The sequence below is a fragment of the Palaemon carinicauda genome, unplaced genomic scaffold (assembly GCF_036898095.1).
Source record: "Palaemon carinicauda isolate YSFRI2023 unplaced genomic scaffold, ASM3689809v2 scaffold172, whole genome shotgun sequence".
NCBI classification, from domain to species: Eukaryota; Metazoa; Arthropoda; class Malacostraca; order Decapoda; family Palaemonidae; genus Palaemon; species Palaemon carinicauda.
Genome location: NW_027169281.1, coordinates 104,765 through 129,341, shown reverse-complemented (window position 1 = coordinate 129,341; position 24,577 = coordinate 104,765). Strand labels below are relative to the sequence as shown.

The 24,577-nt window shown below is 41.3% G+C and overlaps 1 pseudogene; it reads left to right on the top strand.

Moving 5' to 3' along the window:
* LOC137635776 (uncharacterized) overlaps positions 1 to 24,577 on the top strand; it is a 127,678-nt pseudogene that overhangs the window by 62,537 nt on the left and 40,564 nt on the right.

Sequence of the window (24,577 nt, the reverse complement as noted above, 5' to 3'; positions counted from 1 at the left end):
AAGAGGTGCTTATTCCCTCTGTCTGACTCGTAAAATCCTGTTAACAAATCTAAATGTATTCTTTCAAAGGGTTGATTGGGAACAGGATAAGTTCCTAAGCTAACAGGTGTTTTCGTATGCCCTTTGTTTTCCTGACATGTGCGACAATTAGCTATGTGTCTTTTTATATCTGTAAGCATTGTATGCCAATAAAACAATGATTTGGCTTTCTGTGACATTAATGAGAACCCAGGGTGTCCATGTAATGGATTTGAATGCAACCAATTCAGGACAGTGGAAACAAGTGAGTTTGGTACTACTACCTGGTCGTTAGTTACATGTGGTGTATTGCGGGTTTTCCTTGTCACAGTCCTACACAGAATATTATCTTTGATTACATAATTCTGCTGCTTATACTTTATATATTCTTTTTCTTTATGATTGCCTTTCAAAGCATTTATAATTGTTTCTATTTTCTGATCTTTTCTTTGCTCAGTCTGTAACAATTCAGCACTCCAGCCTAAATCTTCTTGTTCAGATATTGTTTTTACAATAGGCATGGATGTTGATATATCTATTAATTCAGCTAAAGACTCCGTACAAGATGACACGGGGTTGCGTGATAATGCATCCGCAATGATATTTGCTTTCCCAGGTAAATACCCGATTCTTGCGCCAAAATCTTGAATGATTAAATGCCACCGAGTTCGTTTAGGGCTGTGATTGAAGCCTTTAAAGAACTCTGTTAGTGGTTTATGGTCAGTAAGAACCTTAACGGGATAACCGTAAATTATGAACTTAAAATGCACTAGCGAATTAACAATAGCTAGTCCTTCCTTGTCTATTACTGCATATTTACTTTCGGAAGTTCTCAATTTTCGAGAATAGAAAGCTATCGGGAAAAACTGTTTATCATATTGCTGAAGCAATACCCCTCCCACTCCTAAGTCTGAGGCGTCTGTTGCAATGAAGAATTCCTTACCGAAGTCAGGAAATTTTAAGATAGGAGAACTACACAGTTCATCTTTCAAAGTATTAAACGCCTGTTGATGTTGCTCAGACCATATGAAATCTACGCCCTTCTTCGTAAGATCAGTTAAAGGAGCGGCTATTATTGAATAGTTGCGTATAAAACGCCTGTAATATCCACTACAACCCAGAAATTGCTGTATTCCCTTGACATTAGTAGGTATGGGAAAATTACGTATAGCCGACACCTTATCATGGACTACTTTAAGACCTTGGCTTGACACCATGAAACCCAAATATACTAATTCTGTTTTGAAAAATTCACACTTACTAATCTTTACCCTTAAGTTATGTTGTCTTAATCTCTGTAGTACTAGTTCTAACTTACGTAGATGTTCTTCTAAGGTGTTGGAAAAGATTACAAGATCATCCATATAGGCATGCAATATATCCCCTAACAAGTCTCCAAACACTATGTTAATCATTCTTGTAAATGTTATAGGAGCACAACGTAAACCAAAAGGCATCCGTAAAAATTCATAATGTCCCCTGGCTGTGCTGAAGGCTGTGTATGGGATACTATCTTCTTCTAATGATATCTGGTGAAAGCCTTTAAGTAAGTCCAAACTGGTAAAATATTTATTCTGACCTAACAAAGACAAAATATCGTCAGTACATGGCACTGGGAATCGATCAGGGATCGTTTCCTCGTTTAGACGACGAAAGTCGACACAGATACGCCATGTTCGATCTTTTTTCGGTACAACTATTAAAGGAAAATTATAAGGGCTATTTGATTTTCTAATGACTCCTTCCTCTAACATTTTACCTACTTCATCATTTATTTCATTCTGGAATTTCATAGGGAGTCTGTACGAGGGTACATATATAATTTTCTGTTTGTCTTTTAACCTTATTTGATGCTCGATCACATCTGTTTTCCCTAAGGATCCATCCGTAGTGGAAAAGACATCTGTATATTTATTTAAAAGTTCAAAAATTTTCTGCTGAATTTCTTCGTCTTGAATGTCCTTACTGATTTTATTTTTAATAGATCGTAAAAGGGATTCATCCGCAACTGATTGAGAGTGATTGATTTCAGCAACGGTAAGAATACGATGTTTATAAACTTCTACATCCAAGATATGTTGATTTTTGTGAATTACTAAAGTGTTATTTAAATGATTACAGACTTCGATATTACATTGCTGATGTGAGCCTACTGTATAAATAGCTTGTGTGACAGACAATCCGTTGGTTTTCAAAGTATCGGAAAGGATTAATATTTCAGATCCCGGTAGTGTTTTCTTTATTTGCACTATTAAATTCGAAGGTATGTTTGGTTCGATATATTGCGTGCAAGATGATATTACGGGTGAACGAGAATTCTGCTGGGTCGCGTGTATTATTTCTTTATTAGTGAGACAAGTTATTGGTTCTTCAACGTACGTTACGGTTACATTTGTCGTCTCCTTATTATCCAAAACAGACTTTAAAGTATTAGAAGACTTATAGAATTTCCCTTTGATATACACGCCGTGCTTTGCAGGAGCTAAGATAATGTTTTGATTTCCCATAGATGGGTATCCTATAATTACAGCTGGATACATATTAATGTTTTTCACAACAACAAATGTATCGGCAAACGTGCGATTACCGATTCTGAACTGAATATGAGTTATGCCTATGACGTTTAATTCATTATTTCCTATACCTGAAAGTCTGATTCCTGATTTTTCAATCGGAAAGTTCGAAAACAACAAATGATGCGTCTTCAAATCCATAATATTACGTGGACTACCAGAGTCAAAAAATAACGTAAAGGATTTGTGTTCTAAATTTACAGCATATAAGGTTGGCCGTAACTCATTTTGGCTTATTATTGTATGAATTCGTTGCAAATCTACGGGAGCATGCACTGTTTTACTTAATTCGGCCGTGTGTTTCATAGGAAAATCTATTGTCTCACATTTATCTGATAAAACATTAAATTGATTATTCAATACTATTGATGTTGACATAAATGACCTTGACCCAACATCACTCTCTTCCCCTCTAGAGTTAACTATGTGGTATTTGCTTTGTTCTGCACATTCTGAAAATTAGGCTGACTTTGCGAGGTCTGGTTTGACGGCCCAGGCTCAGCGATATTTGAAGAAGTGTTTGTTTGTTTCGGACTCTGAACTGCATTGACATTTTGTTGTTTCTTCTTATTGTTAAAATGAGGATTTTTCTTTTTATTTCCATATGGAACTGACTGTGGAATTGACTGTGTATTTCTAGGATATTGTTGTGTCTTACGCGCGTAACATTGACTATAAGAATGTGATCCTGTGTTGTGAACTGAACAAAATTTCGTTCTACAGTCTGCGCTTATGTGACCTTGACGTTTGCAGTTGTAACACGTCACTCCCGCTACTGGATTATTAATTACGTTCACTGTTTGTGGTTTTGTTTCATTCTTAGCAAAAACTTGAGTTAACACGGGATCGAGATCTGGACACTTGGACATGTGCTTCTTTATCTGTTTATAGACATCCAATTCCGTACTTGCAGGCATTAACTTCTTATCAAAGCACCGCACTAAAGCTTCAGGCAACATAAGTGTCATGCAAGTTAAATACATTAATCGTAAAAAATCTTTCACGGAGATATTATCGTTAGTAACCCAAGTGGAATTACCTAAAATGTCCTGATATTCGTTAAGCCTATCAGCTATGAGAGCTGCTCTCTCAACAACATTAAGCCGATTCATAGTGGCTTGATTAAGTGTATTTCGTAACGTTAACACCACATCCAAAGCTTCTTCACCCCCATAGATCGCGCGTAACCTAACTTTGAAATCATCCCAAGTAACTGCTTCCTGAAATGAAACACCTCTTAAATACGCACTCGCATCCCCCTTAGAAAAATCTATAAAACTTTTAGCTTCTTGTAATTGTACAAAAGGATCTACGATTTGTTTGGCATTTAAATGGGCATCAACGGATGAAATCCATGACTCCACATTTTGTGGCAAGAACCCGTTGACACGGCCTTGAAAAGGAAGGATTGCTGACCTGGCATTTACAAGCGTCACAATTGGAGGAGGATTAGCCTGGCCTACACCACTAGGTCCAGGGGTAGGGCTGACAGGAGGAGCCATGACTGCTGTATTCTTTTTTTTTCTATCTCTTTGACCCCTTTCAATCCTATCAAAATATCTATATGAGTACAGACGCCCACTGCGTAAACGCATATGTATAATAAAATTCCCCCAACAATGTTACTAATCCCAATACATTTCCCCCCAAGAGTTTATGAAAGAAAAAGGAATTAGCACAAAGAAAGAAAAATTCTAAATGAGAATTCGGAGTTTCTTATAACAAAGTTTAGGAATTCACTCACCCCAGTAATATTTGACTAACGACTTGTGACAACTACACTTCACTGCACAAACTGAAATGAATACAAAATCTTTGTACTTAGCTTTATATGTAGTCGAGTCGTCTCTCTCTCTCTCTCTCTTGATGTTTTGTTAGCGATGTCTCGTTCTAGTTTCTTGTAGAATGTAGGTCTTCCTGGATATGTTTTGCAATAGTTGAATGCCAGTCCTTGGGTTTCCTAGGATGTTGATTGAAGATTCTATTTGTATACTAACATATGTTGGTGTTAGCATTTTCGTTGGACTCAGTCAAAATTGTAGATATTTGTAGATAGTTCTGAGTTCTTGAAGATCTTTATCAGGTATTACAGCTTTTATGTTGAAGTCTTGAAGATATATCTCTGGTTTTACAGCTATTTATTTTTGAAGTCTTGAAGATATTTCTCTAATTCTTAGAGTATAACCGCTGTCTTTGAGTTTAAGCGCTGCCACCATTTATTGGTGTGCTACTGTCTTAAGCACACATTTGAGTATGAGTTGTTTTCAGATGTATTTAGATGGTTTATTGAACACATCTTGGTGGTTTTTTAAGTTTTATTGTATATAAACAACTGAGTTAAACATCTCCATCACTGGAGGAAGCTGTGTTGGTCCACATGACCAATTCTGGTGAAGTTTAGACAAGAACTGAACAAATTACTGATATCCCAAAAATCGTACACTTGCTTTAATTTGGATAAGTGACGGAATCGGAAGACACCTGCATCCGGTGACGTCACAAACTTTCACACGAAGAGTTAATGTGTTGACACTAAGAAAGAATGACAACTCAGCATCTTACATCCTGTACACAATTTGAGTTGACCATAGCAAATCTCACGGCCAGCTCTTCCAACCAACATGACATATTACGTCATTTGTTTTAAACATGTAATATTACTATTCTAATCATTACATATATACATTGTTCATCATTTATTCTTAATATGTTTTGTGTTCATTTGAGTTATATACATTGTTCATCATTTATTCTAAATATGTTTTATGTTCATTTCAGATTGACCGTGGTCATTGTTCAATAATAAAGACATTTGAATAAATGGACCAAGCTCTTATTTAAAGAGATATCGTAGATACCCTTGTTTAGCCAATGAAATAACATACAGAAGAGCTCTGGCTAATCAAAAGAAAACTTTTAAGCAGGCAAGGAGAGAATCATTTATTAAATATATAAGCGAATTGAAATATAATTCCCCTCTCTCATTAGTCTGGAATAGAATCCGAAAGTTGCAAGGAAAATTTTGTCCATCTCCCTTGCCTATATTAAAGATTGATGGTCTCTTTATATCTGATCCTGAAGTAGCCGAAGAATTTGGTAGGCATTTTTCGAATATATCTAGTGCCCTACACTATCCTGCAGCATTCAGGGATATTAGGAACTACTAAAGTTTTTCCTCCTGTTAGTACAAATTTAGAGTCTTACAATCTTCCTTTTACCATGGAAGAATTGGATAATGCAATTTCATTGTCTTCCCCAACATCGCCTGGGGAAGATGATATTTTAAACTCCCTGATTTTTAATCTACCAAAAAGTACAAAACAATTTATTTTAGATATTTTAAATAGTTTTTGGATTTCAGGAACTTCCCCTAAGTCCTGGATAATATCGATAATAGTTCCTATTATAAAACCATTAAAGGATTCGTACCTCCCAAAAAAATTATAGGCCAATTTTTCTAACTAGTTGTGTTAGCAAGATTTATGAGAGAATGGTCAATACTCAACTAGTGTGGTATTTGGAATCGAAGAATCTTTTATCAAACAGATAGTTTGGTTTCAGGAAAAATAGAAATACCAATGAAACTTTGATGTTCCTCACGCGAGAAGTCCAGAATGCCTTTGCTATGCAAAACCAGACCATTGCAGTATTCTTTGTTATTATTATTATTATTATTATTATTATTATTATTATTATTATTATTATTATTATTATTACTAGCCAAGCTACAACCCTACTTGGAAAAGCAAGATGCTATAAGCCCAAGGGCTCCAATAGGAAAAAATAGCCCAGCGAGGAAAGGAAATAAGGAAATAGATAAATGATGAGAATAAATTAACAATATACCATTCTAAAAACAGTAACAACGTCAAAACAGATATGTCATATATAAACTATTAACAACGTCAAAAACAGATATTTCATATATAAACTATAAAAAGACTCATGTCAGCCTGGTCAACATAAAAACATTTGCTCCAGCTTTGAACTTTTGAAGTTCTACTGATTCAACTACTCGATTAGGAAGATCACTCCACAACTTGGTAACAGCTGGAATAAAACTTCTAGAATACTGTGTAGTATTGAGCCTCTTGATGGAGAATGGCTATTAGAATTAACTGCTGGGGAGGATTTATTTATTTTATTTTAATTTTTTTTTGCCAAATCCTGAGAGAGAGAGAGAGAGAGAGAGAGAGAGAGAGAGAGAGAGAGAGAGAGAGAGAGAGAGAGAGAGAGAGAGAGAGATTGTGTCAGCGAGCGAAAGTAGTTAGTGTATCGATCGTTGGTGGTGAAAAAGACTGTTGGTACAAATGAGATTGTTTGTTTATGTTTTTAGTTAGGTTACGACAGTGGTGAATGTCTTGGGTGAATGCTTATTTTGATTTGACTGCTGTAACCGTCAGTTGTGTGAACGCTGGATTTATCATTTTTGTATTATCAGCGAGGAAGTGATTATTTATTTAAAAAGTACAGTTTTGTTTATCTTTGCTTGCCGTGATCGTGAATGATAGGAACAATTTATTATTTATCTTTGATTATAGTGCGATAGTTCAGTTAGTTAGGAGTGTTCGTGAATGTTTTTCTTTTTTTTCATTTTCAGGCCGTAATTCCTCCTTTGGAGAGACCAAAGTTTTTCAGAAAGTGGATGTATTGTTGATGAATTGGCCTGTATTACGATTTTGGTTGGACTGTTTTATTGGATTGATGAACTGTTGATGACCTAGGCCTGTGATTTAAGATTTCGTATGATGATGATGATGCTGATGATGATGCTATCGACGGCGATGACACCCATGACCCCGAGGAGTTAAGGCCGTTATGGAAATTTAAGACAGTCTTCGGGTTTCATATAGTGGTGTTGTGCCATAAAAGACAGTTGGCTTGTGTGTATAGACAGTGCTGGTGTCTATAAAATATATATATAAACACGGATATTTATTTGGGTGTTGGTGTGCGGTTGATTTAAGTTTTGTTAGGGGTTTTGTTGATTATTTGAATGGTGGTTATTGTATATTTAGTGTGAAGTTTATGATTAGTTGTAAGTGTGATTATTATTTTGATTGTGGATTATTTATGTTGAGCGTTTTAGTTTTAAGAAATATAGTATTAAGGGTATTTTTTGTTTTGTTTGTCCTTTTGTCTAAGAGTCCAGTTTATGATAACGTAAGGGGAAAGTATGTGTTGAGGAGACAATTGCCAGTAAGTAAGATTCAAGGGTGTGGGGTTTGTTATTGCAACATCCCGCCACACTGCCTGCCTAGTATTACGAACAGGATAGAATTGTCCCGGGAGATCTGAATGTAAAGGATGTTCAGTTATGAAAAATCTTATGCAACATGCATAATGAACTAATTGAACGACGGTGCCAAAGATTAATATCTAGATCAGGAATAAGAAATTTAATAGACCGTAAGTTTCTGTCCAACAAATTAAGATGAGAATCAGCTGCTGAACACCAGACAGGAGAACAATACTCAAAACGAGGTAGAATGAAAGAATTAAAACACTTCTTCAAAATAGATTGATCACCGAAAATCTTGTAAGACTTTCCCAATAAGCCATTTTTTTTGTGCAATTGAAGAAGACACAGACCTAATGTGTTTCTCAAAAGTAAATTTGCTGTCGAGAATCACACCTAAAATGTTAAAAGTCATACAAATTTAAAGAAACATTATCAATAGTGAGATCCGGATGTTGAGGAGCCACCGTCCTTGACCTACTTACAATCATACTTTGAGTTTTGTTAGGATTCAACTTCATACCCCATAATTTGTACCATGCACTAATTTTAGCTAAATCTCTATTAAGGGATTCACCAACGATACTACCTGGCGAGGGGGTATCCTTAAGCAACTCGTTGATGGGGTATTGTGGGTAATATGTTTTATTGTATTCAAGATATTTTGTCAGATAGGTACTTGAAAGTGAGAATTGGCTCGCTTATTTAATCAGCTTACCCTCAAGAAGAAGGATTGCCTCAGGGAAGCGTTCTTAGTCCAAGACTTTTCAAGGTAGCTATTAACGGTCTACTTGAACAAGTTCTTGTTGAGGTGCATGGTTTGGCTTTTGCTGGTGACTATACAGTAGTTTGTAGCAAATCATCAGCTGTTGAAGAATGTCCTAAAATCCAGACTGCTATTAATGCTGCTACATCTTCGGCCAGTGCTAGAGGGTTCAAATTCTCTCCAGAAAAAAACTAAAGCCATACGTTTTTGTCAACTGAGAAGAATGGAAGAGATTCCTACGTTGTTTTTGAACGATTCCATTTTACCATACGAAGATAGCCTAAAGTACCTTGGTGTTGATTTGATAAGAAATTCACTTTCTCTCACCATATCAATGAGGGGGTATGTAACGGGAAACTTAGACTTAATATCCTTAAAGTTGTGTCTGCTTTCAACTGGGGAGCTGATAGAACATGTCTGTTGAGGATATACCAGGCATTGTGCCTAATTAAAATAGATTATGGATGCCAGATATATGGATCTGCATGCAAAACCACTTTAGAAAAACTTGATGTGGTTCTTAACATGGCTTTAAGAATTTGCACAGGTGCGTATAGGAAATCACCTATAGATAGTTTAAACGTGAATTCAGAGATTCCTCACCTTTTTATTCGTCGGGAAGAGTTGGGTTTGAGGTATATGTCTCGTGTTCTTACCTCGAAACCCAACCCAAATTTTAAGTTTGTAAAGCAACCCGTTGATAGAGAACCAACTAGGACTAGGTTGCCCAAACCACAAGAAGTAAGACTAGAAGCCTCAGCTATTGACGTGGAATTACTTTCCCCTACAGTGGCTGAAATTATCCCTTCAAAATATCCTCCTTAGAATAGGCCTAAGATAGCGATTTGACCGGTTATGGATAGTAAAAGGAACAGCTCAGATTAACAGTTAAGGTCTAGTTTCCTATCTCATGCTTCCGAGCATGATAATGCTTATCACATTTATACAAATGGTTCCAAGAGTTCTGGTGGTGAGGGTTGCTCTGTAGTGACAACTGAGATTGTAATTAAAAAAAGGCTCCCGCCAAGTTCCTCTATTTTTACGGCAGAACTGTTAGCGGTTTTGACTGCTTTGAAATTTATTTTTTATAATAATTTTTCTAACACAATTCTTACCATTTTTACCGACTCATTGAGTGTTTTATTAGCATTAAGAAGTTTAGTCTCTTGTCATCATTTGGTGCAAGAGATACAAGATTGGTTTTATATTTTAGTGAATAGAAAGCTTTTTACGATTAAGTTTTGCTGGGTTCCGTCCCATGTTGGAATTGTAGGAAATGAGCGAGCCGACGTTGCAGCTAAGGCTGCAACTAGGCTTAATCACATTTCCAGCATAGGTGTCCCAGTTTCCGATTTTAAAAGGCCCACTGGTCTGATTTAAATAATAATTTCAAATTAAAGTCAATTAGGCCTTCTGTTCAACCCTGGTTGCATTTACAGGTGGACAGAGGATCTGGCAAAGTTTTAACACGTTTACGTAAAGGGCACACACATTATACTCTTAGGTATCTGATGGCAGGTGGGGCGTATAGGCTGACTCCTCGCTGCTCTGCTTGCCAAGTAGATATAACCGTTGAACATACTTTAGTGTCCTGTACTGTTTTTAGATGTCAACGTAGGAAAAATAATTTAATTAATATGTCCCTTGGGGAAATTTTAGGTGAGACTGCTCCAGTGGAGCAGGTTGTACAGTTTTTAAAAGAAATTGGTATTTTTTATGAGTTATAGATCTTTGGTTTTATTGTGATTTTAAATTTTAACCTGTTGGTTTTATTGTGATTTTAAATTTTAATCTGTTGTATAGATTTAATCTAATTATGTTTTACCTTTATTTACATACTAATATTCTTCTCTAAAAGATATTTATGCGCTGAATGGCCTTGCAGCTCCGGCGTTTGGCTTTGGGCCAAAAATTTCATAAATCAATCAATCAAACAATCTATGGAAGAGGGTTCAATCATTTATAATGTAAAATAATTCTAACTACATGCCAAGGCAATTCCCCCAATTGTGGGAGGTAGCCAACATCAAACAAATGAAAAAAAAAGGGGACCTTTCCTCTCTGCGCTCCTCCCAGTCTGACGAGGGACTCAAACGAGTTCGGCTGGTACTACAAGGGTGCCTAAGCCCACCCTCCCCCGTTATCCATCACAGATGAAGCTTCATAACACTGAATTCCATACTGCTGCTACCTCCGTGGTCATCCAAGGCGACCCGAAGAAGCAGCAGGACCTACCAGAACTGTGTCACAATTGCTCACCATTCATTCCTATTTCTAGCACGCTCTCTTGCCTCTCTCACATCTATCCTCTTATCACCCAGAGCTTTCTTCACTTCATCCATTCACCCAAACCTTGGCCTTCCTCTTGTACTTCTCCCATCAACTCTTACATTCATCACCTTCTTTAGCAGACAGCCATTTTCCATTCTTTCAACATGGCCAAACCACCTCAACACATTCATATCCACTCTAGCTGCTAAATCATTTCTTACACCCGTTCTCACCCACACTATTTCGTCCCTAACCTCAACACATTCATATCCACTCTAGCTGCTAAATCATTTCTTACACCCGTTCTCACCCACACTATTTCGTCCCTAACCCTATCTACTCGAGATACACCAGCCATACTCCTCAGACACTTCATCTCAAACACATTCAATTTCTGTCTCTCCGTCACTTTCATTCTCCACAACTCTGATCCATACATCACAGTTGGTGCAATCACTTTCTCATACAGAACTCTCTTTCCATTTATGTCTAACCTTCTATTCTTTACCACTCCCTTCACTGCCCCCCAACAATTTGCATCCTTCATTCACTCACTGACGTACATCTGCTTCCACTCCACCATTTGCTGCAAAACAGACCCCAAGTACTTAAACTGATCTACTTCCTCAAGTAACTCTTCATTCAACATGACATCCAGTCTCGCACCACCTTCCCTTCTCGTACATCTCATAACCTTACACTTATCTACATTAACTCTCAACTTCCTTCTCTCACATACCCTTCCAAATTCTGTCACTAATCGGCCAAGCTTCTCTTCCGAGTCTGCAACCAGTACAGTATTATCCGCAAACAACAACTGATTTATCTCCCATTCATGATCATTCTCGTCTATCAGTTTCAATCCTCGTCCATGCACTTGAGCATTCACCTCTGTCACCACTCCATCAACGTACAAGTTAAACAACCATGGCGACATCAGACATCCCTGTCTCAGCCCAACTCTCATTGAAAACCAATCGCTCACTTCATTTCCTATCCTAACACATGCTTTACTACCTTTGTAGAAACTTTTCAATGCTTGCAACAACCTTCCACCAATTCCATATAACCTCCTCACATTCGACATCGCTTTCTCCAGATCCATAAACGCAAGATACACCTCCTTACCTTTTGCTAAATATTTCTCGCATATCTGCCTAACTGTAAAAATCTGATTCATACATCCCCTACCTCTTCTAAAACCCCCCTATACTTCGAAGATTGCATTCTCTGTGTAAGATGAGGCTGCTTGCAGTGCCTAAGCTCCGCCCACATAAGTGACGTCATTGTCTACGTCACGGGCTATCTGTATTTCCTTCCGCTGTGCATGATGCAGCAGCGTCAGTTGCAATGAAGATAAGAAATAACGCTGACTGTCATTTCTTGATCCTGCCTAGTTTAAGATCTAACATGGCGCAGTGAGTAGGATTTTAAGAGGACCTACTGTAATAACCGTGGCACAGCATGGCACCACCGTCGAGACGACCCTCATTTGCATCCCCTAGGGGCAGGATTGCAAGGACAGGAACCTCTGGAACCGGCGTCAGGATGTCGCCGGCTTCCGTGCTGCAGGCTCACCAAGTGTTGCAAACCCAGCAACAAGCCATCCAGAATCTTCAGGCCGAGATAACAGCGTTGTCACTCCGGGGTACCAACGTCCCCCAACCAAGGATCCCTTCGTCTGCAGCTCCGGAAAAGTGCGAGGCTGAGGTGTCCCCTGCAGCCTTCAGGTCTTGGAAATGGTCAATGGAGTGTTGGTTGCAACTGTGTAAGTTGAAGCCTATCGAGGCAGTTCACCATATAAGGCTGCATTGTGTTCCGATATTGCAACGTGCCCTCGATTCTAGGTATACTGACGCCCAGTGGAGTGCCCTGTCTACTGAAGGGGCATATAATGCGGTTAAGCAAATGGTAGTGAAAGCTTCTAACCAAGCGGTGCAGTGGCTCGAGTTTTTTGATTTGGCCCAAGAGCCCAGTGAGTCCTTCAATGATTATTTTATCAAGTGTACGCAAAAGGCTACTGATTGTGCATTCACATGCCCTAATTGTAATCATGATTTATCCGAATATATGCTTTTGTGCAAGCTCATGGTAGGCCTAAGTGATAAAGTGCTCAAAAGGCAAGTGTTTCAATCATGCAATAATATCCGTGATATCGATTCCCTTAGAGTCATGTACATTGCATTCGAGGGCGCCCGTGACGACGCCCTTCGTAATAGGGCATGGCTTAGCAGCTCCCCTAGAGCGGCTGCTCTCGGTGCGTTCGAGGAGGAACACGAGGTGGAGGTGGCAGCTGCCCTTGCTAAGTGTGACAGGAGTACCTCTGTAAAAGTACAATTGAGTCTTTATGGTAATTGTGGTACTCGTCATAGCCCTGGGTATTCGTCATGTCCCGCAAGAAGAACGACATGTTACGGGTGCGGTAAAACCGGTCACCTGAAGAAGTGTTGCAGAGGGCGGAGTGCCAGGAATAACGTTAGTGGTCTGGCCGAGGAGTCGGACATAGCGGGTGCAGTGATTGCAGTAGTCGTGGCGGCAGAGGCAAGGTTGCGGAATGGGCCCTCCCCACAACCCACTATTCGTGTTGATGTATGCTTGGCCAACTTGGGAGAGTGGTCCTGCGTCCGAGTGGTGCCGGACACTGGTGCCCAGGTTTGTGTTGCAGGACCCGCTATTCTTGCGATGTTGAACATAAAACCAGCTAAGCTGAGGTTAAAGGGAGGATTGCGAGACTTCGCCAATCTGCATCTGAAGTGTTTAGGTTCAACCTCTTGCACCATAGAATACAAGGGGAGGCATACAACTCAGGAAGTATACTTCGTAAAGTCCTCCATTGATTTTTATTTATCCCTGGATGCTTGCAAGAAACTTGGTCTTGTGCCAGAAACGTTTCCTAACCACGCTCCCTTCACGGACTCTGCCCCCGCAGCAGCTAGTACAACCCTTACATTAGCGGAAGCAGCTGATCAACCCGTGAGACCGCCGGTCATTCCGTTTCCCCCTAGTGAGGAGAATATTGCCAGATTAGAAAACTGGTTATTAGCCCATTTTTCAAGTACGACTTTCAACACCGAGAGAGAACCCCTCCCGGTAATGGATGGGGAACCCCACCGTATTCACTTATTACCTGACGCAGTTCCTTACGCATGCCACACACCTGCGTCGGTACCTAAGCACTGGGAAAAGGAGGTGAAAGCCCAGTTGGAGGAGGACGTCAAGAGAGGGGTCCTACAAAGAGCTCCCCCTGGAGAGCCCACGGAATGGTGTTCACGTATGGTGGTCGTGGCAAAGAAAACGGGGCAACCCAGACGTACGGTCGACTACCAAAAACTTAATGCAAGTTGTAGAAGGGAGACGCACCATACCCCTACGCCCTTCGATATGGTATCCAGCATTCCCCTTTGCTCATACAAGACTGTGGCCGACGCCTATTGGGGATTTCACCAGGTAGAACTGGACAAGGAGAGCATACCCCTAACCACGTTCATTACACCTTGGGGTAGGTACCAATACCGAAGGACACCAATGGGACATTGTTCTGCCTCCGATGCATATACACGCCGTTTCGATGATGCCATTGAAGAAGTACCCAGGAAGTTTAAGTGTGTGGACGATACACTTCTGTACGATTCGAGCGTAGAAAGCGCCTTTTGGCATGTGTACGACTTCCTTACTGTCTGTGCATACAAGGGCATCACTTTGAAACCAGAAAAATTCAAGTTTTGCAAGAAAGAAGTGGAATTTGTCGGATTCGACGTCGGTTGGTACTCCTACAAGCCTTCAGAAGATTATTTATCTGCCATAAAACGTTTTTCTATGCCCCAAAAGCCCACAATATCCGACATCAGGTCATGGTATGGTTTTGTCAATCAGCTGGCCCCCTTCCTGACAACGGCGCCCATCATGACCCACTTTAGAGACCTGCTGAAGAAGCCCTCGGGCAAACAGGTTTATTGGGATGAGTACCTTCAGGAAAAGTTTCGTCAAGTGCAAGACATCGTCTGCAAGTTGGCCAAGGACGGCCTCACCTACTACGATAAGCTGCGGCCGACTGTTGCAGTCACTGACTGGAGTAAGGAGGGGGTGGGCTTCGTCATCCTCCAACAATATTGCAGTTGCACCTCCGTCGAAACCCCCTTCTGTTGTAGAGATGGTTGGAGAATAGCACTTTGCGGCAGTCGGTTCCTCACGCCCGCCGAGTCTGGGTATGCAGCTGTGGAGGGGGAAGCCCTTGCAGTGGCTTGGTGCTTAAAAAAGGCAAGGTTGTTCTTATTGGGCTGCCCGAACTTAACCATTGTCACGGACCACCGCCCCTTAGTCAAGTTGCTAGGCAATAGGAGTCTCGGCGACATTACCAACCCCAGACTGTTTAGATTAAAGGAGAAAACATTATTGTATAATTTCAACGTTAAGTATCTACCAGGCAAGAGAAGTCATGCTGCTGACTTTCTCTCTCGTTTTCCTACCCTGAGGACGACGCCAGATGGACAGGATGCGAGCTTCAACGAAGAATTAACGATTGCCATGGTGTCAGCAATCGCAGAAAACCTACAGGAGCAGTGCACTATAGACGAGAAAACTGTTGAAGAGGCAGCCCTGGACGACCCAGCATATCAGCTGCTAGTCGCTCGAGTGAATGCAGGGGATTGGAACCCGAAGAAATCTCAAGAAATTGCATGTTTGAGGCCCTTCTACGGCATCAGAGAACGTCTCTCTATATCTGGTAACCTGGTCACATACTGTTTCAACGACAACTGCATCCGCCTTGTCATTCCCGAAGGGCTCCGTCACCAGATAACCGCCAACCTCCATGCTGGACATCAAGGCCTAGATACAATGTTGAGGAGAGCGAGACATTCGGTCTATTGGCCAGGCATCGAGGGTGACCTCCAGTATCATCGTTCACGATATACATCGTGCGACGCCCACGCACCATCACTTCCTGCCGAAGTCATGAAAATGACCCCTGCCCCAGAGTATCCGTTCCAACAGACTGTCATGGACCTGTTTCAGCTCGAAGGACGCATGTATATGGCATATTGTGACAGGCTTACAGGCTGGCTAGAAATAGCCCACTTCCCCAATGGCACCTCGTCTGCAAAGGTCATGACAAAACTTCAGCATTACTTCACTCGATGGGGAGCACCCGAACAATTGTCTACCGACGGCGGCACCAACCTGGTGAGTGAAGAGATGATGACCTTCTATAGGAGATGGAGAGTTGACATACGCCTATCATCGGCCCACTATCCGCAGTCAAATGGGAGAGCCGAGGCCGCGGTTAAGTCCGCGAAAAGGATAATTAGAACAAGTATCAGTGGGACTGGAAGCCTCGATAACGACAAGGTATCATTGGCCATGCTACAATACCTGAACACGCCTTTAAGAGGTATAAATAAATCTCCGGCGCAACTGGCAACTGGGAGACAGTTACGGGATGGTGTACCGACTGCAAAACTCAATTATATGATAGACCAACACTGGAGAAAATCCATTAGAAAAAGAGAACTTCAAGTGGCAGAGAAAAAGGAGAAGATAATCGAAAGCGGCAGCGACAGGAGGCTAACGCCCTTACAGCCAGGCACTCACGTTAGGATTCAGAACCAGATGACCAAGGCCTGGGACAGGCTGGGAATCATAGTCGAGCAACGACCTCATAGACAGTACATCGTGAGACTAGATGGTAGTGGGCGTCCGTCCATAAGGAACAGAAGACACCTCAAGGTCACTGAACTGCCCGTCAATGAGACAAGAGGAGCCACTCCTACCGACGACGAAGTGGGTCATGAGCCTAAGTTTCCCCCATCAGCGCCAGAGGTACGGCCTCCAAGGAAGAGAGAGGCCCCTGCCTGGATGAACGATTATGTTTAATTATCTCTGCTTTGATCTTGCATTTATAAAATGAAAAATTCTGTTTTATTTCACTGCACTTAGATGTGCATTGATTTCATTTACAAAATCATATTTTGTAGGAAATTTTAAATTAGGTTGGTGTTGCATTCACGACTCAATTTTAGTGCACATCTTACAATGCTGATGTAATTATTGTTTCATTGAGGTTACGTTAATGCTGTCGATGTTGTTATCTCTCTCTCTCTCTCTCTCTCTCTCTCTCTCTCTCTCTCTCTCTCTCTCTCTCTCTCTCTCTCTCTCTCTCTGAACGTTACCATTAATTATTACGATTATGATTTACCTTATATGTCTGATGTTTTACATTAAGAGAGTATAGAATTTTGTTTATCATATCTTCTTTTGATATTGTCATTTATAAGTTTTGAAAATATTACCCTCGTAATATTTTGGGAGGGAGATGTAAGATGAGGCTGCTTGCAGCGCCTAAGCTCCGCCCACATAAGTGACGTCATTGTCTACGTCACGGGCTATCTGTATTTCCTTCCGCTGTGCATGATGCAGCAGCGTCAGTTGCAATGAAGATAAGAAACAACGCTGACTGTCATTTCTTGATCCTGCCTAGTTTAAGATCTAACACTCTATCTTGTCCTTAATCCTTTTAATCAGTACTCTACCATACACTTTTCCAGCCACACTTAAACTAATACGCCTTGAATTACAACACTCATGCACATCTCCCTTACCCTTATATAGTGGTACAATACATGCACAAACCCAATCTACTGGTACCATTGACAAAATAAAACACATATTAAACAATCTCACCAACCATTCAAGTACAGTCACACCCCCTTCCTTTAACATCTCAGTTTTCACACCATCCATACCAGGTGCTTTTCCTACTCTCGTTTCATCTAGTGCTCTCCCGACTTCCTCCCTTGTAATCTCTGTCTCATTATCATCTCTCATCACTGGCACCTCAACACCTGCAACAGCAATTATATCTGCCTCCCTATTATCCTCAACATTCAGTAAACTTTCAAAATATTCTGCCCACCTTTTCCTTACCTCCTCTTCTTTTAACAACCTTCCATTTCCATCTTTTACTGTCTCTTCAATTCTTGAACCAGCCTTCCTTACTCTCTTCACTTCTTTCCAAAACTACTTCTTATTCTCTTCATATGAACGACTCAACCCTTGACCCCATCTCAGGGCAGCCACCCTCTTTACCTCAGTTACTTTGCACTTTACTTCCACATTTTTCTCTCTATATCTTTCAAACTTCTCTACACTATTACTCTGCAGCCATTCTTCAAATGCCCTCTTTTTCTCTTTCACTTTTACCTTCACTCCTTCATTCAACCATTTACTACCCTTCCTCATGCTACTTCCAACAATCTTCTTGCTACACACATCACTTGTAATCCCAACAAAATTTTCTTTTACTAACTCCCACTCCACCTCTAAATTACCAGTTTCTCTCGCTTTCACTCTACCACATGCCATTTTCAACTTTTCTTGATATTCACTTTTTGCCTCAGGTTTTATTAACTCTTCAACCCTCGCTAGCTCCCTTTTACATCCCCTCACTTTATTTCGCCACTCTTTTGCTACAACTAAATTTCCTTCCACCCAAATATTATCAGACATACCGTTAGCCATACGCCCAAACACATGCACGTCTCTCAATCTTCCAAAGATTTTTTTAGTTATCAACACATAGTCCATTAAAGCCGTTTCTACCACTCTTCCATTTGGCACTCTTACCCATGTATACTTGTTTTTATCTTTCTTTTTGTAAAAGCTAGAACTTATCACCATCTCTTGCTCAACACACACATATCTACCACTCTCATTTTCTCCTGGTACGCCTTACTTCCAAATGAGACCTACTACCTCTCCAGCACCCACTCTTGCATTTAAGTCATCCATGACAACTACATAATTCCTTCTACCCAGTCCTTCTACACACCTAGTTAATTCATTCCAGAACTCTTTCCACTCTTCACTTTTCTCACAACTGGCCCATACACACTAACAAAAGCCCAACATTTCCTATCCAACCTAACCCTTACCCACATTAACTTAGATGATATCTCCTTCTATTCCACTACTTTATCTGTCATCCATTCACTCAGCAATAAAGCCACATCCTCTCTTGCTCTTCCTCTCTCAATCCCAGATACTCTACCAGTCACTTCACCAAACATCACTTCACCAAACATCACTTCACCCTTCCCTTCTATCTTTGTCTCACACAAAGCCAATATATCCATCCTTCTATTCCTAAACCTACTTCCAATCTCACATCTTTTACTCTTTATCGTACTACATCCACGCACATTCAGACACCCCAAAACTTGAGTGCGGGGAGCAGTCACTCTCACCCCAGCTCCACCTCTTCGATGTCTCACAGGAACATATAATACAGGAGAGGGAGTTCCCAGCCCCCTCATCCCGTCCCTTTTAGTCACCTGTTATGACAAGTAGGGATACGTTGGCGCTATTGTAATTGTTGTTATGTCCCCGTGGCTACAGGGATCATAAGATAATAAGCAAACAAAATAATTAATAAAACTCTGTTATGTTCAGTAGTAAAATAATGATAATAATGATAAATCAATATATGACATTTCCTTTTCCTTTAGAGTAAGATATCCTCTGTAATTAAAGCAGTCTATCAGGTGGTTTAACCACTCTAACCGATCTACGTAGTGGTACTGGTTCAGGCAATAGCATGTTACTAGGAATTGACTTATCTGCAATGGCAGACTCAAGGCTCAACAATTCAGTCACTAAAATTGTTACTATTCTCACTGCTTAAACCAGTATCAGAACTTCTAACAGTTGGAGTAGGAGACAAAATAGGTTAAGAGAATTTACAATTTGCTGGGATACGAATAGGAACAATACAGTCATCATAATTAGGAGTGTATCTAAGCATTAATTGATCAGCATGGCGTTTTCATAACATGTTACCAAAATTCTTCAACTGAACTTTATAATTTCTAACACCAAACACTTCAATATTTTTACCTGCCAGCCAAGCGTTCCCAGCGCCAAAATTTTTTTGCAAATACTGCATCATCAAAATAATATTTTTGGGCTCAGGCCATGTCATCCTGATGGAAGTTCCTATTAGGTAGCTTTCTAGGGTATATTTGACTACAGTGATATTCCCAGAGAATTTTACCTTAAGGTATCCAGAATTCTAACTCCTGGAGCGAATATCCCTAAATAATCTTGCAGGGATATCGCATAATATCAGAGGACGTATTCTTGACACGTCACATAGCTATCTTCACCCCAAACAGTATTAACGCTTCGAGGGGGTACAGTGACAAGAATCTGAAACGAGAATGAAAAGAGAGCCGCTCATAAGGCATCTCTAATATTTCGTTTCTAGTGTGTATCTGATGAAGGCGGTAGCGCCCTCTTTATTCCTTTTCGTGTAGCTCTACTACTCGGTGTTTTCCCTTGTGTTCTCTCGTTATTTTGGATTTTATTTAACATTTTGATGACTTCTCCAGCCTCTTCTGCCTCTGGAAAGTTGAGTATTATCTTCACTATGTATAAATGTAAGCTCTTGTCGTTTTGAATTAAATTAAAGTGATGTTAACGTAAACAAGAGCTGTTGCCTACCGGAGGCATTCTGGATGCTATCGCTCGCTCTTATGGGTCATTTAGTTAGATGGAGCGACATTCCCGGTTTGTTATGCTTTAATAATTTAGCTATTTAGCTCCTCTAGGAATGCTTATATTATACCATCAGTTTTTAGTTCGGTGATTTCGACACGGGTCGAGGTACCGATCTTGCCCTTCGCGAGGCTTCGTAGCCTAGACGTCTGGCACTAGTACTTTCATGCATAATATAAGTTTTTCCGAGTGTTATTATTGAAGCTATAGGCAAATATTTTATACATGTAAGATATTGTTGAATGTTTTTTCCAAGATTGTATTCGAGAGAGTTTCGGTGATTTAGGTAATCGATTCTCACCTTACCTAGTCTAGTATTCTAGCATACTTTCGCACATCCCGGATTGTTCTTTTCTCCTCCGGAGGCTAAGTTCAATCCCTCTCTCCCTCTGTAAGCATTTGGCTTAATCCTAGTGGTTCTATCTGTATAATAATTCAGGTATAACTATTCTAGGATATGTCTGTCCTGACCTGATAACCAGAGTGACTGGTCTTTTAGGTTAGGGCAGAACATAAGAGTTTTCTAGTCTGTGGTCTGCTTCTTCCTAGCATAGAGAATGAATCTCCTTTGCTAGGTTAGGGGCGGACACAGGAAGCTTTGCTTCCCTAATCCACATTGGAAGGATTCTGTGAGAGATGATTCCTTCCTCTAGTGGCCTAGCAGACTGTCCTGTGTTGTTTTTCTCGGGCTGAAGAATGAGTTTTCTCTGTTGCCCGGCGAAATAACTTCACCTAACTTTGTTCTGGTTGGGAGGAAGATAGCAAGTATTGCCAGTCTTCCTCCCTAATAGACAACTCTAGGTTAAGATGAGCTTCCCTAACTGCTGAGTGTGTCTCTTGCTAGAACGAAGTCTATAGGACCCTTATCCCTTCCCCACCTCTCTTTTTTTTATTTTCTTTTGGCCGCAGTCCTACTTCCGTACCTAGTATAGGTTAGGATGGAGGACCGGCTCTGCTCTCTGCCGGTTGGCATTACGTGTCGGCCGGCAGAGACCCTTTGTTCTTTGCAGAGTGAACCCCAAACCTCCCTTGGTCTCCCTTCCATGTTTGCCGGTAGAGCCCGGCAGGCTATGGATTCTTTGGAAGCCTGAATGCTACATTCTCCCCTTCCATATGTTCACTCTTTCTGGATGGAAGGTCGTATGGCAATGCCGCCTTATAACCTTACATCCATACTGTTTCTCTAACTATTGTGTTGCACCCCTAACCCGGCTACCGGCTTAACAGCCGACAGCCGGGCAGGTGGAGGTTCTCTGGTTCTTGGCTACTGTCGGCGGCCATGGGTATTATTACCTTTGCCTGCCGGCAGTGGAAACACAACCCGAATCTGCTGGCCACTACGATTAGCGGCCGGAGGCCGGGTATTAGTGTTTTCAGCTGTCGGCTGGCAATGATTGCCGGCCGGCACACAGTCGCGAATCAGTGGGCTGCCGCCTATTAGTGAAAGATAGTACATCTTTGAATTATACAGGGGTAGATGCCGGCCAGCACGTGCAGGCGCACGCCGGCACGTACCTGCGCGTGCTAGCCGACACAACAGCATGCGATGTACAGTAGTTGCTATATTTGTAGTGTAGTACACACTGCATTAGCAGAAACTACTGTACAGAGCTTGTGATAACACTAAAGTTCTTCATCATACTTAATGTTATCTTGTACAGCCTTTTGTTATGACCGTACAATATATAGAAAGTAAGTTCTTTCTGTATTCTTTCTATCCCGTATATTATAACTTTATCTCAAGGTGCGAACTACACCTTAAATTTCCGTTTAGGAAATTACATAAGGCAATCTAGAATAGAATTAACCTTAGTTTTAATATCTCGGGAGGTTTCAGCAATTGACTGGGCAGGAAATACAAGTATGTGTCTTTCCTTCTTTCTTTTATAGCTTTTCTATATAAGCTAAATGTCTCAATATAAGTGAAAACCTTCACTTGATACTCATGGATTTTTCTTCTCTTTACAGGAGGACCATCCGAAGTGCGGGAGTGTGTTCTGTAATGTCCGCAGTAAGAACTAATGTGGAGATCAATATTGTAGGAGGCACGCAGCATGCTCAGCCTCCAGAGGTGATCTCCGCTATTGGGACCCTCAGATTTGTACAGTTTGTTCTAACCTGATTACCGAGGCTTTTGACGACCCTAAGTCGACGGAGTCAAGGGATGCTGCCAGGGAAACATTACGATCCTGGGTGAGGGGTTTTCAGAAAAAACACCTCAGGCCCCTACCTTCCAAAAGAGAAGATGAGGGCCTACCTTTTCCCTAAAGCATCGGCTGATGCAATCATCCCCCAGCCTCAGGTGGAGACACCAACTGCCCAGAATCCGGTAGATTCTGAAGTCTCGGCCGCCCTTCAAGACATCCAATTGGACGATAGGATGTCGGAGGTGTTGGAGTCTACTGAGAAGGACCTTCTAGGAGAAGGTCAGGAGGAGGAGCTGTTCCAAGCTCCTCAAGTAGAAGAGCAAGAAATCGACGAAGTGTCAGTTACATCGGTTCCGGACCCAGAACCTGTTCCTTCTACATCGTCTGCTATCCCAGATGAACTGGGAAGGACTCTTTCTTCCATTGTTGAGATGATCCAACAAATTCAAAGGAAGAATGAGGAGAAGGAAGCTGTAATGAAACTGGAGATACGTAGACTTGCAGCATCACGTGGGCCCCAGAAGTGGCTCAGTGTGAAGGATCTTCCTTTGTGCTTGGATACCAATCCTTGGAGGTATGCCAAACACATGCCAATGACAACCGAGAAGATCGTGATCTCAGAAAAGTTGGGAGCAATTCCCCTGGAAGAAGTGGAATTTTGGCCCAACAAAGATTCTTATCCGGACTGCTATGTCCGTCTTAGGAAGGAGCCAGCCTTAAAGGAGGAGACGGAGCCGAAGGAGGTCATAGTTTTTGACCAGAGTAAAGCTCAGATGTTACTAGCGAGCTCGATGAAAGAGAGGGGCTTCTCTAACTCAAAGATGCCCGCCTTGAGTAAGAAGCTTCCCTCCTTTGTGGCCTCTCCTACCAGAGCCTTTCCCTTCTTGGAAAAGGGATATAAGGCAGCCTTAAAGGCAGTGGAGGCAGGGAAACCATGCCCCTCCTTGGAGGAGTGCAAGCCGTTATCTCTGACCTTGCCCTTGGACCAAGAAGACTGGAAGGACGTACACCTTACCTTCTCAGTCGGGAAGCTGGAAGCTGATATTGCTCTCTTGTATAGAGAGCAAGAGAAAAAGGAAAGACTTACGGCATCGTTTTCATTGCAAACGACACTAGAAACGATGGCAAGTGACCCCAAGAACTAGGACATGTTCTTGGTTGTGGCCAAAACCCATCTGGCCACAGTTACGAAGGATCTCTATAGCTTTTTTAAAGCTAGGAGAGCCTGTAGAGAATTTGTGTTTGCCTCGGCTGCGGTGCGGTACGAGCCGAGGAAACTGATCTCCTCTCGTATTTGGGGTAAAGACCTTTTTCCCAATGAAGTGGTTAAAGAGGTAGTAGACAAGGCCGCCACAGAGAATAGGAACCTTCTCAAAAAGTGGGGCTTAGATCTTAAGAGAATGTCTTCTCCGGATGAGGGTCCCCAACCCAAAAGGAAGACAAAAAACCCTGGGCCTTCCTCTCGGCCAGCTAAACCCTTCCGACAGTAACATCAACAACAACTTCCTGTGACTGCGGTGCCTCAGATAGTGGCACAACCTCCAACCACGTACCAGCTGGTACCTCAACAAGTGGCAACACAATCGCCAGACTTTATGGGAGGACAGCTGTTCAGAAGAAAAACCCTGGGTTCAAAGTTTTCTATAACTAAGGGCGAAACTCACCCGTGTTATTCGCAGAATGGATCTAGACAGTACACCCGTTAGTCATGATCCAAGGAAAGTTGCCTCTTACATAAAATTTCTTTAAATTATATGGTCTTTTAAGATCCTCGTTTGTACACCGGCTGGTAGTCACCCAAGGTGTTCTTTATGCACTATGCGAAGGTAGTGGAGCAACTTAAGAGTTCTGTGGTAGCAGTAGGTAGAATTCTTTAACCTTATGTTTTAAATCTGCGAGGAACAGTGTAATTAATTTGGGACGATTAATTAAGAGGGTGTGTGTGTAGTCACTGTAGGTTACTACACACTGAGCGATAGGCCACGAAAGTGTCCTTACGAACTGTTCCATTGTC